General features: G+C 28.7%; 1 long non-coding RNA gene across 1 annotated transcript in view; it reads right to left on the minus strand.

Annotated features, from left to right (window-relative positions):
• Positions 1–707, minus strand: part of LOC139427205 (uncharacterized) — a 57,892-nt gene extending 57,185 nt beyond the window's left edge. The window contains exon 1 of the long non-coding RNA XR_015430735.1: positions 438–707. This is a non-coding gene — a long non-coding RNA (uncharacterized LOC139427205). The remainder of the gene's footprint in view (positions 1–437) is intronic.
• Positions 708–11,749: the final 11,042 nt, after the last annotated feature.

Raw genomic sequence — 11,749 nt, forward strand, 5'->3', positions numbered from 1 at the left:
TCCTTATGAGTAATTTTGAAAATAAAGAAAGTACAAGCATAATAATTTTTTTTATAAGTTTAAGTTTGAGAGAATAAGTTCGCGAAAATTTAAAACAAAGGTATATACGTATTAAATTCGATCAGTATTATGATAAAATGATATATTTAATTCATTACTTAAAAAATGTCGTTAGCTGGTTTGCATCTAGACTACTCACTTGTTTTTAAGACAAAACTCAAAATAATGAAATTAATAAGAAAATTTTTTTTTCATTTTTTGTAATAATGCATACAAAAAAAATTCGGATTGTTTTGGTAAAAATACAAACTTTCATCCTTAAAACTAACTTTTAAAACACCCATTTGGCTTCATTTAATAATAATTATTTTTTAAAAGTACAACACAATATTAGAAATTATATTTTCCTTGTAAGACTAAAGGCGCAAAAAAGTCACCTGTAGTTTTCAAATCGATTTCCAAGTCTCGTGGAACGTTCGTCGAACTCACGTTTTCCAGAATTCGGGATCATTTCGGGAGAAGGCGTTTCTCCTGTAGTTTGGAAAGTGAACACACCTTGAAGGTCGACGGTCATTGATCTCTTAAGAGAATTATGGCATTATGAGAATTTACAGTGTCTAGGTGTGTGGTTTAGGTTAGTGGCGCACTCATTTAAATACGCTTACTGCATTATAATATTTTTTCCAGAAACCTAAAAAGTACGGCTATCAGATCGTAAAAAATTGTATTGCATGATGTAATATAAGTGAAGACATTAGACTATTTTCTTAAAGATAACAGATCTCTTCGGAGATTAGATTCGGAAATTTTTAGTTTAATTATTTTTTTCTTAAATTTTGTATGCGTTATGCATTAAAATATGATATTAATGCTTTGAAACTTAAATAAATAAATTAATTATAGGGGTAGAAATTGTTAAAATAGATAGATAAAAATGTTATTGTATGAAGTAAAATAATACAAGTTATTAGGCTTTTTATTTTTACTTAAGGTACTCGAATAACTTTGGAAACTAAATTTTGTGTTAAGAATTTTTTAATTTTAATTTATGTATGTAATATGTACTATTTAAGCATGGTATCAATGCTCTTCAACTTAAGGAAGGAAATTTTTTTTTTCAAATTTTAAATGGAAGGAAGTGGTCAAACAACGATAAGAAATTAGATAGCTCTTTTGTTTTTTTAAGGCACCATATAATAATAAATATTTTGGTTTCAAATTGTAAAGGGGTTAGAAGTGGTCAAAAATAATCTTTAGTCGATAACAAACTGTTTTTTTAAAAGCAAACAACTTTGCTACAAATTATTACTCTTTTAAGTTTGCTTGTTCCAGAATATTTATAACTATTAAACTTGGGACTATGCTGCAGGACGAAGACAAATCTAAAAAAAAAACCTTCTTGATAAGGCCAGAGCTCAGATCGGGCTGTCGAGACAATAAAGAAAAGAATAGGTTATACACTGAACATAATATTGATTTTGAAATAATTTACAGCTAATAACACAAACCTTTTGACAAAAAAGTTTAAAAATATATAATTTGTTGATTTTTAAAAAATTTGGCTATAAAACTTTAAATAATAGTTTGAACAGTTAGTGCGTATAGTCTAGCCAACAGACATTCATGCAGAGAGTATTTATAAAATATCTAAAACAACTGGACAAAAAAATTTGAAATATCACGTATGATAAAAAGAAGACGCTAAAACAAAAGTTAAACAGGTGAACGATAATATGCAGGCTTACAGGTAAATTGAGTTCTTAAATTATTATAACTTTTGCCCTAATTGAGGTAAAGGCTAAATTCCAGTGGCTCAATGTAATGAATAATTTTCAAAAAAAGATTAATTTTATGTTATTTAACAATCTAAAATTTGATGAGTCAGCCAAAGTTGCGAAAATCTCACTGACGTTGCGCTTACGCAACACTAAGTAGTGAAGTACCATTTTGATTAACCTTTTGACGTAGAGGGGACACTGGTGTTCTTTTTATTCATATTTTTTTCTGACTCTCCAGTTACAAACAAAAATATACTTTGGTATTTTTTAATTATAAAAACAGTCTAATAGTTACTAAAATAATATCTGTTAGATTATCGGAATTATATTTGTATTAAAATATAAAACCCCAAAAAAGTAGTTAAAATACAAAACCCCCAAAAAAGTAGAATTTGTTTTAAATACATATTAAATAAATTATCAATAAAGGATTTTCTAAATTAAAAAAATTCCAGTGAGTAATAACTGTTTCTCTAGGATCAAAATAAATGCGAAAAATTATTGATCGGAAGTTAACCGTGCTAAATTCCAGTGGTTTGATGTAATGAATTCTTTTCAAAAATTAATTTTATTTTGCTTAACAATCTAAAATTTGATGAGTCAGCCAAAATTGCGAAAATCTCTCTGACGTTGCGCTTACGCAACACTAAGTAGTGAAGTACCATTTTGATTAACCTTTTGACGTAGAGGGGACACTGGTGTTCTTTTTATTCATATTTTTTTCTGACTCTCCAGTTACAAACAAAAATATACTTTGGTATTTTTTAATTATAAAAACAGTTTAATAGTTACTAAAATAATATCTGTTAGATTATCGGAATTATATTTGTATTAAAATATAAAACCCCAAAAAAGTAGTTAAAATACAAAACCCCCAAAAAAGTAGAATTTGTTTTAAATACATATTAAATAAATTATCAATAAAGGATTTTCTAAATTAAAAAAATTCCAGTGAGTAATAACTGTTTCTCTAGGATCAAAATAAATGCGAAAAATTATTGATCGGAAGTTAACCGTGCTAAATTCCAGTGGTTTGATGTAATGAATTCTTTTCAAAAATTAATTTTATTTTACTTAACAATCTAAAATTTGATGAGTCAGCCAAAATTGCGAAAATCTCTCTGACGTTGCGCTTACGCAACACTAAGTAGTGAAGTACCATTTTGATTAACCTTTTGACGTAGAGGGGACACTGGTGTTCTTTTTATTCATATTTTTTTCTGACTCTCTAGTTACAAACAAAAACATACTTTGGTATTTTTTAATTATAAAAACAGTCTAATAGTTACTAAAATTATATCTGTTAGATTATCGGAATTGCATTTGTATTAAAATATAGAACCCCAAAAAAGTAGTTAAAATATAAAACCCCCAAAAAAGTAGAATTTGCTTTAAATGCATATTAAATAAATTATCAATAAAGTATTTTCTAAATTAAAAAAATTCCAATGTTTAAAAACTGTTTCTCTAAGATCTAAATAAATGCAAATGTGAAAAATTATTAATCGGAAGTTAATCGTGTTACCTTTAACACGTTGAATGCCACGCTAATTTTACATGGCTTGCTCGTCAGGCCACACGGTAAATAACTACAAACTAAATTTGCAAACATGGACAGATTTTGCTAGTTTATAAAAGGTTTAGCATGACATATCTGATAAAAGTGGTGAATTATACATGCCTACGAATTGTTTAAAAGTAGTGGTGGATAAAAATCTACTAAATTGAATTTATTAAACCAAGAATCACAATAATTAAGTAAATTTTGAATAAATTTTCTGCAATTCCATAAAAGAGTGTAAATTTTATAGTTCTATATCATGTTATACGCTGTCAGTCAGCTGTTTTTCGCGGCCTTTGTGAAAGGTCAGTGTCAGCAAGTGGTGGCAGACGCAGCCTAAATGTAATTTCAGTGTCATTTGACGGCTGCCTAAATGGAAAGTCCAGTATCAGCCACCGATGGCTGACGCGGAAAACGTGTTAAAGCAGAAAATGACGCCTGTGTTTCATGCTGTATTTCATAACCATAAATTATCAAAATGCTAAATACAATATTTTTTAATTTATTTTGACCTAAATTAATCCAAAATAATGAAAAAAAAAAAGAAAAATGCGTTTAACACTAGATTGCCTAAGGAAGTCATTTTGACTGCTTTTAATTTCAATTAGAAAAACAATGATGTATATAATGACACAATTTCTTAGAATTTTGTGACTTTTTATACAACATATAATTTTTTTATTGTTAATATTTACTAAGAACTTGTTATATAACTGTAAATAATATAAAAAATGCTAAAAATTTATTTAAATAAATTTATTTACGCATTCACAATCCAGTCATTTTGACTGCTTTTAGGCAATACAGGTATATACTAATTTTCCGTCTTTCTAGTGTTAATAAAAATTTTGCGTCAAAGGGTTAAAGTGCACGGGAATTAGCTCTGAACTAGGCGGATAATCTTTAATGTGAATACCACATCAGTTTAAAAAATATTGCGTGTGCATAGTTACAGAATAAAGTATAACTTTATTTCTAATATATTTCTGTGAAGATGAAAAATTTTGTTTCACCGAAAATATTTAAAAATGCAATTCTATTTCTATTTATTTATTTATTGAAAAAAGTTCACTAGAGAATATGAAGGTTTTGGCGGTTAGAGAGGCTTAAGTGAACAAAACTTGGATTGTTGAAAGAAAAACATGTTTCTATTAATAAATTTAATGATCACTTAAGAAACAAAGTCATATACGTATAAAAACTAATCTAAATATACATTTTAACTCTTTCCTGTCATTACGAGCGCCGTATTTAGTCGGCAGCCAAGCGACATTCTGTATGTACGGGTGGCGTATTTAGCCGACATCCACGCGATGCCCTGTGTTTACTAGGGCCGGATTTAATCGTTATCCACGTGATACCCTATGTGTTCGAGCGCCGTATTTAGCTGACACTCGTACATGCAGAAATTTGTCTGTCTTGTTTTAAAACTTATCATACTGAATTAGATTACTGAGAATTTTTTGAACTATCCGAAATTGCATTTTTATTTTTAATACTTGCGAAATCTCCAAATATATTGTTATGCTACACTTAAATAAGAAAATTCGAACATCAGCTTATCTACATGCAATATTCATCGTGCAACAATCAGTGGCGTCACTTCAGCGAATTAAAGAGGTTAAATTCCTTGCATAAAATAGACACATTAGGGATTACAATAAATTTTAAAGTAAAAAAAAAAAAAAACTATCGAAATTAGTCGAATCACTCACTATTGAGGAAAGTAGGTTGAACACATCAAGAGCCGTTTGATTAAATTTGAGAGATATTGCTCATAATAGTCTTTAAAATCTTCTATGCTTCCTCTGGTTACAAGCTTAAACAAGTTTTCATGTTTGCAGTTTTGACGTTATCAGTTTGATTCATTAGATTTCGATATCGCTTTTATTTCTCCGGCCTTGAATAATAATTTGTATCTCTTTATTTGTATATTTTTTTTATTTCATTTTTAGAAGGTTCTAGAAATCCTTGAAAAACGTAAAAAAAGGAAGTTAAAAAAAAAATAAAATGCGATCATCACGGAACCACTGCACTAAGAAAAAAAAATATGATCAAAACTAACAGAATATAGTAACACTTACCATTTCTCTGGCTCTAAAATAACAACAAAATCTCGGTCATTTTACCTTCTCGCTCCCGTGAAAATGACGGGGTGAGGTTTCGCCCTCTATTTCTCGCTCCCGTGATATTTCCGGGCCGCGTATTTACAAAGACTCAAGGATACAGCCCACTTGGCGCGATATTAGGGATTGTCGCCAGATTTGTGGTAAACCCACACATCCTCTTTCGATTGTTGTAACCCCGTACAGAATGCGTTGTTGTGTTTACATTTCAATTTAAGGTTAAGGAATCGCGAAAATGTGTACAATATTTCAACAGCAGTTTATAAATTTTTTATCATCTTTCGAAATGAAATCGACGAATTGTGATTAGCATAACAATACTTTAGTATCGAGCTGTAACAAAACGATTTGAGAGAATTATAATACTTCAGCTCAGAACGAATTTTTTTAATAAGATGAGATTAAAGTGTTTGATTGCTTGAAAAAAAAGCATAGATGTTTTAATTTTAAAAATCTGTATGGAGATATTTCTAATATAGCATTTTTGAGATCGCCACTGTGTTTCTACTGCTTACACTGTTGTAGTAAATTGAATATATATTATACAAATATTCAAACTGCTGATTAATGATAAACACTATTGTTATTTTAAAAAAATTGTTACCCTAATAGACGTTATTATAAGAAATTGGATATATGATATACTATCGGTACTTTTGAAAAAAAAAATGGATTTATGTTTTGCATTCTTGAAAAGGGCATTTGTTTTGAATTATCATCTGTCATACCTAAGATTAATAAACTACTAAGGTTGAACCTGGTTAAATGTCACAAACTAAAATTGCGAGCGACTAAAAGTGTCAACAACGGAACTAACCCAAACGCAAAGGATTGCTCTATATGCCTTTTCCTTACAGCGCATGCGCAGCTTTCCTTTTCGCACCAAAAATGCTTAGATGCTCTTTATCGCGCCAAGTGGGCTGTATCCTTGAGTCTTTGTAAATACGCTTCCGGGCTGGAGTGTTCAGTAATAACGCACCAATAAGAATAAAACTAATTCATTTCATTTGCCCGGAAAACATTTTATTTCTCATTTTACACACCAGATGGCAGTACTAGGATATTTTTAAGGTAATTGTAGATGTAGTCAGTTTTTCTTAAACTGGATGTCAGCACTTATCAGGGATAAAAAAAAAAATAGGCACTTTTATAACCGTTTTCTTGGAAATTAACCAATCGTTAAGGGGTTAAGCGCTTTGGTAATAATTTCGGTAAAATTAACAATTTCTTTTTTTTTTTACCATATAAATTGGATTTTCTTAACATTATGTTTAGTTGCAAATGAGGTAAAATTTGGTAATATTGTCATGAAACCGTGGAGAATGGCATAAAAACCATTTATTCAGTTAAATTTACTTTTCAGTTTTGTAATTATTACTAAAAATGTAGTAATATGTCGTCGTGGGGCCACTCGTTGGAAGAGCAAGAAAAGTCACTGAACTCGAATTAAATTGAATGATACTGATTTATTTTTCTTTTCTTTTAAGAAATTAAATAAAAACACAAGGCTGAAAATAAATAAAGTGAAGTATGCAATTTACAACTTTCCTATTTTTATTTTTTTTACTGTGGTAAATTGTTGGCCCTGAGAAACACCTGAGTTTTCGTTAAACTATTCGGTATATGCTAATTAATAAGTGCAGTCGATATTTTAAGTTACGAAATTTGACGCAAAATCGATCCTTCTCTGAATATTGTCATACAAACGGAAAAAATTACCAAATGAGTGTTTTAAATACCGTACATTTTGGTTTTATTAACCAAATTTATGTTTTTTTTTTATTAGAAATGTCATTGTAAAACAGTACGGTAATTTTCACAGAAATTTTTTAATTTATATAATTCGAAAAGTTTCCAACTACATGTAAAATATTTAATAAAATATATGCTGTAAAATTAAACGCGGATAAAGTTGATGACGTAAATAAACTTATGATAGCGCCTTGTAACTTCCATTTTTTTCTTTTTCTCAAAATTAGAGCACGACGATAGGCTGTAAAACCTATATTTTCTACTAATCGCGATAACGATAAATTCAAAATCGTTGTCACGATGTCAGATTAAAAAAATTGTACGATACTTATCATCGACGATAACATCGTGACCATTATCGTTAACGATAAATATCCAGTACGAAAGTTATTGCCAATTTTCAAACACAATAACATCGCGATCATTATAGTCAGCAGAAAATAATAAGTACGATAATAATGCGCATATTATCGACTATAATCGTGAGCGTTTATATTATAAACGCTCGAATATAAATAAAATAGTTATAATTTTAAACGAAATTTATAATATAAATTTCGTTTGAGTAGTGAAATTGTTGACCAGATCTGCTTCTAGAAACGGATAATTTGTTTATAAAAACATTTCATTTCTATTTACCTGAAAGAAAGAAATCAATTGTGACCATTACTATTTATTAACATAAAAGCTGATAAATAGTAACAAGGATTTACTTTTAAGAAAATTCACAAATAAAAATATAAATCTATGAAATAGGGAGTGGTTGTATCCAGTAGCGCAGTCAGAAAGTTTTACTGGATGAGATCTTAAAATTCAGTTTTTAGCCCTAAATTTTTAACTTAAAAAGGAAAACTTTTAATTAAAAAAATAACATTAAGTGCTTCGTGGTAGATTTCTAGAAAAAAAGCTTGACGACTACTTTTTTTTCTACTGCTATTACTATGAACGCTAAAATAGTATTTCAGAAAACTAGTGCAACAAAATTTATTTCTGGAACAACTATTTTTTATTTTTTTGCAATGTGTAGTTTATTATACAAAGATGCCAAATACATAAATTTTTTTTCTCGATTGTTTGTCGCTTACTTTAATTTTCCTACAGCCAACAGAATACATTTCAATAGTACCTTTCAAAGTCAGTACCAGGAAATTTGTATCTTAAATAGAGCTGTCCCTTAATTCAGAGTGTATCAAAAAATTATTCAAATAATATTCATATAACTTTTTTGTTTGCCAAGTCTACCAAACGTTGCACATCTACAGATTTTTCTCCACTTTATAAATCACGTTAAGACTATTGTTAAGCCTTTGTTTAAACTTGACAAAAACAGTCATTTGATACTTTGAAGTTCGTAAGTAAAGTAAGTTAAAATTTATTTTGCTTTTTTAGTAATATTACGCTTTATACAAGAGAATGTTTTGTTCTGACAGAACAAAAGTAATTGAACATTGCTATATCAATTAAACATTCCTTTCTAGATTTAAAAGATTTGGAATTTTAACTTATTTATAAATTTGTCTACCTTGTAGCATATTACTTAGGTTTCATTTATACCAAATTCTTAAATCTCTTTAAACTAAACTTTTCAATTTTTACTCATTAATCACATCAAATTTTTCTTTTGATGCTTGTCTTTTCCTCCATGAAGTCATAAAAAATAACACGTAAAAGACACAAGTACAAACAGAGTTGAAAGCTAAGATATATTAAGACAGAAAACTAATAAGAAAATCATATAATTCTAAGTTGTATTCTAGAAGATTAAAATATCTCTGGCAACCAAGATTTTTTTAACAGTTATTCTATAAATATAAGACAGTTTCTTATCAGAGAGTATATAGTGGTAGAGACTATAATTAAGAACAGTAAGAGCTTATTTTACTCCTCAGGAAAACCATTGATAAATAAAATGTTATTACTACCAGTCTTTTCTCCTTTTCAACTTATTTTCAGCCCTCAGTACAAAATTGCTTTTCTGTAGAATACCACAGCCTTTGCAAGAACTAAAAATGACAGAAATTTTCTGGTCAGAATGTTTAACTGAATTAGTAATTCATCATTGTTAGATAGTTCTCCCCCCTCCCATTACAGCCAATGCAGTTCTTAGGAGATAAGGCATCTCTACCCTGCTTCCTCCTCATTTTACCTGCCAAAATTCTTTGAAAAAGAAATTACTTTTGATTGCACCATATTTGCCATCTTTCTTATCCCCCATCAGCAACAATTATCAAAAGAAAGGGATAAACATACTAACAAAAGGTGTTTCAACTTGTATTTTGCCTTTCTCTACATTTATCTTACAATTTGAAACTTATTTTTAGTGTTCCTCATTAGAGTAAACACATTAAGCCTCCGATTCAAATGAATCACGACCAACAGACTTGTCCCTTAAATAAAGGGATCCTCTTATTTACATGGGAGATACTACTGTATTTTTTAACAGCAAAAGTAATTCTAGAAATATACTAAAAGTAAAATCATCTTTAAGGGTTCTAAACTTTCAACTGGTCTTCTATATTCATACTGCTGTTATATTTTGGCTTTTAAATCAGTTGAAAAATAAAAGAAAGTTGCTTTATGAAATTAATTTTGAACTCATATTATTGCATGTACTAATTAATTATCATAAAAAAGTAGAATTAAAACAGGAAAACCAACATATCATTTTAACGATTCAATTCAATGGCTTGGGGGACACAGTGATAAGCAATAGCTTTTCCAATAGACTGAATGCAGGTTTCTATGTCAGCCTTATATGTTAGCCTTACAGACAGGTAGTTCTATAATGCTAACACATGATTTTTGCATCAAACTGTTGCCAGGTACTCAGATAGGTACTTTACAAGTTAACAGTATTTTCACTAGATAACAGCACAATACAGGGAAACATTACATTGCCTAAATGGAAACCATAGTATTTTCCCCAAAAAACACTCTTTTGTACAATATGAAAAGGTGGCTTATAATTATGCTTCACGTCCTTCAATCATTTAGAGACTTAACTTTCATTCATTAACAAATGTTAGCTTGTATGCTGGCTAAATTTTAAAAAAAAAGGGAAAAAAAAACATGCGCATAAATGGTGGTGAAATCCTCAGGCACATAATTTTTATTTAGTTTTACAGGTGAATACGTTAGTGTTTTACTATCACTTTCAAATTTTTGAGGGACCACTGAGAGCTCTATCCATTACTGGAGCTAATAACTATTTGAAATAAAAATGTATTGTAAGTAATGTCAGAAAAAGTTATTTAAAAAGTGTTTTGTAATAACCACCCCTTAAATACTTTTTAATAATGTTCATAAAATTAATTCAAAACACTTTGCATATAAAAAGATGGAAATTAAAAGAATCAACACAAAAAGAAACGAAAATAGAGTCAAAAATTAAAAAAATGGTTTCAAAGTCTGATGATTAATTGAGGTCAGAAACAACAAAGAAGGGATTTAAAGCCAGTTCTTTAAGTAGGCCTAGAGAGCATTTGACTTTTAAACAGAACAGTCTTTAAGCTCCACCCATTAATAAACTAGTGTTAATTGGTTTTAATCCTTCTTTTCTTCCTAGTTTCTGTTACTTTGAATGAAAAAGCAATGAGACACTTAATTGTGTTCATGGGTAAAAGTTTAAAAGAGACACAAACTAATCATTATTCCCACGAGAGATTATAACAAACAGTTAACCGCTTCCAAAGTTGTTTCATATATACTTAAAGGAAAAACTCTTTATAAATCTTATATAAAAACTTTTTTAAAATATCCGATCCAACGAATGTTAAGATATATTGAAATGATGACTAAAATTTTGAACTCCAGTAAAACAAACATAGCAGTATAAAAAAAAGCTTGCATATAAACATTTCTGAGTATTTACGAACATTTATTAGTGGAGAGAACAATTTATAATAATAGACTTTCTATAATCTTCAACCTTAAAATTCTAAGTTCAAAAGTTTACAACAAACTAGTGATTACCATTAAAGCTTAAAATAAACAAATCTAACATTAAAAAATTAATTTTTGTTACCATACATTTAAAAAACATAAAATGTAATACATTTTAAAACATTATTTTAGATTAAATCAATATAAATCAAGTATATGCAAGTTAACATGCTTGAAGCTGATCCCATGTGCATCATTCTTTTCCAATCTAAGATAGTATTAAAGAAAAGAGATTTGAAAATTTAATAATATAAATTACTACCAATTGCACTTATATTTTATGAGTTTTTCTTTTAATAAGTTAATCATTGCTTCTATTTGTTTAAACATAATTTTATAAATTAAAAATGCACCCTAAAATTATTAAAAAAATAAAGGAAAATTCTAAAATCCAGGTCCAAAGCTATGTAGGTTACACAGAATCAACTGCATATATCACTAAACTGTAAAAAATGCAAGTTTTGTTTTTGAAATATTCAGAAAATGTTTTGTATTATTATCGCAGCATAATACATCATATAATAATTCATCATACAGTAATTTAAGAGATAATAACTTAAGAAGATTTTGTGAAAAAATAATGCAAGAGC

Source organism: Parasteatoda tepidariorum, chromosome 12 (genome assembly GCF_982258835.1).
Source record: "Parasteatoda tepidariorum strain Cologne lab strain chromosome 12, Ptep-v5.0, whole genome shotgun sequence".
NCBI lineage: Eukaryota > Metazoa > Arthropoda > Arachnida > Araneae > Theridiidae > Parasteatoda > Parasteatoda tepidariorum.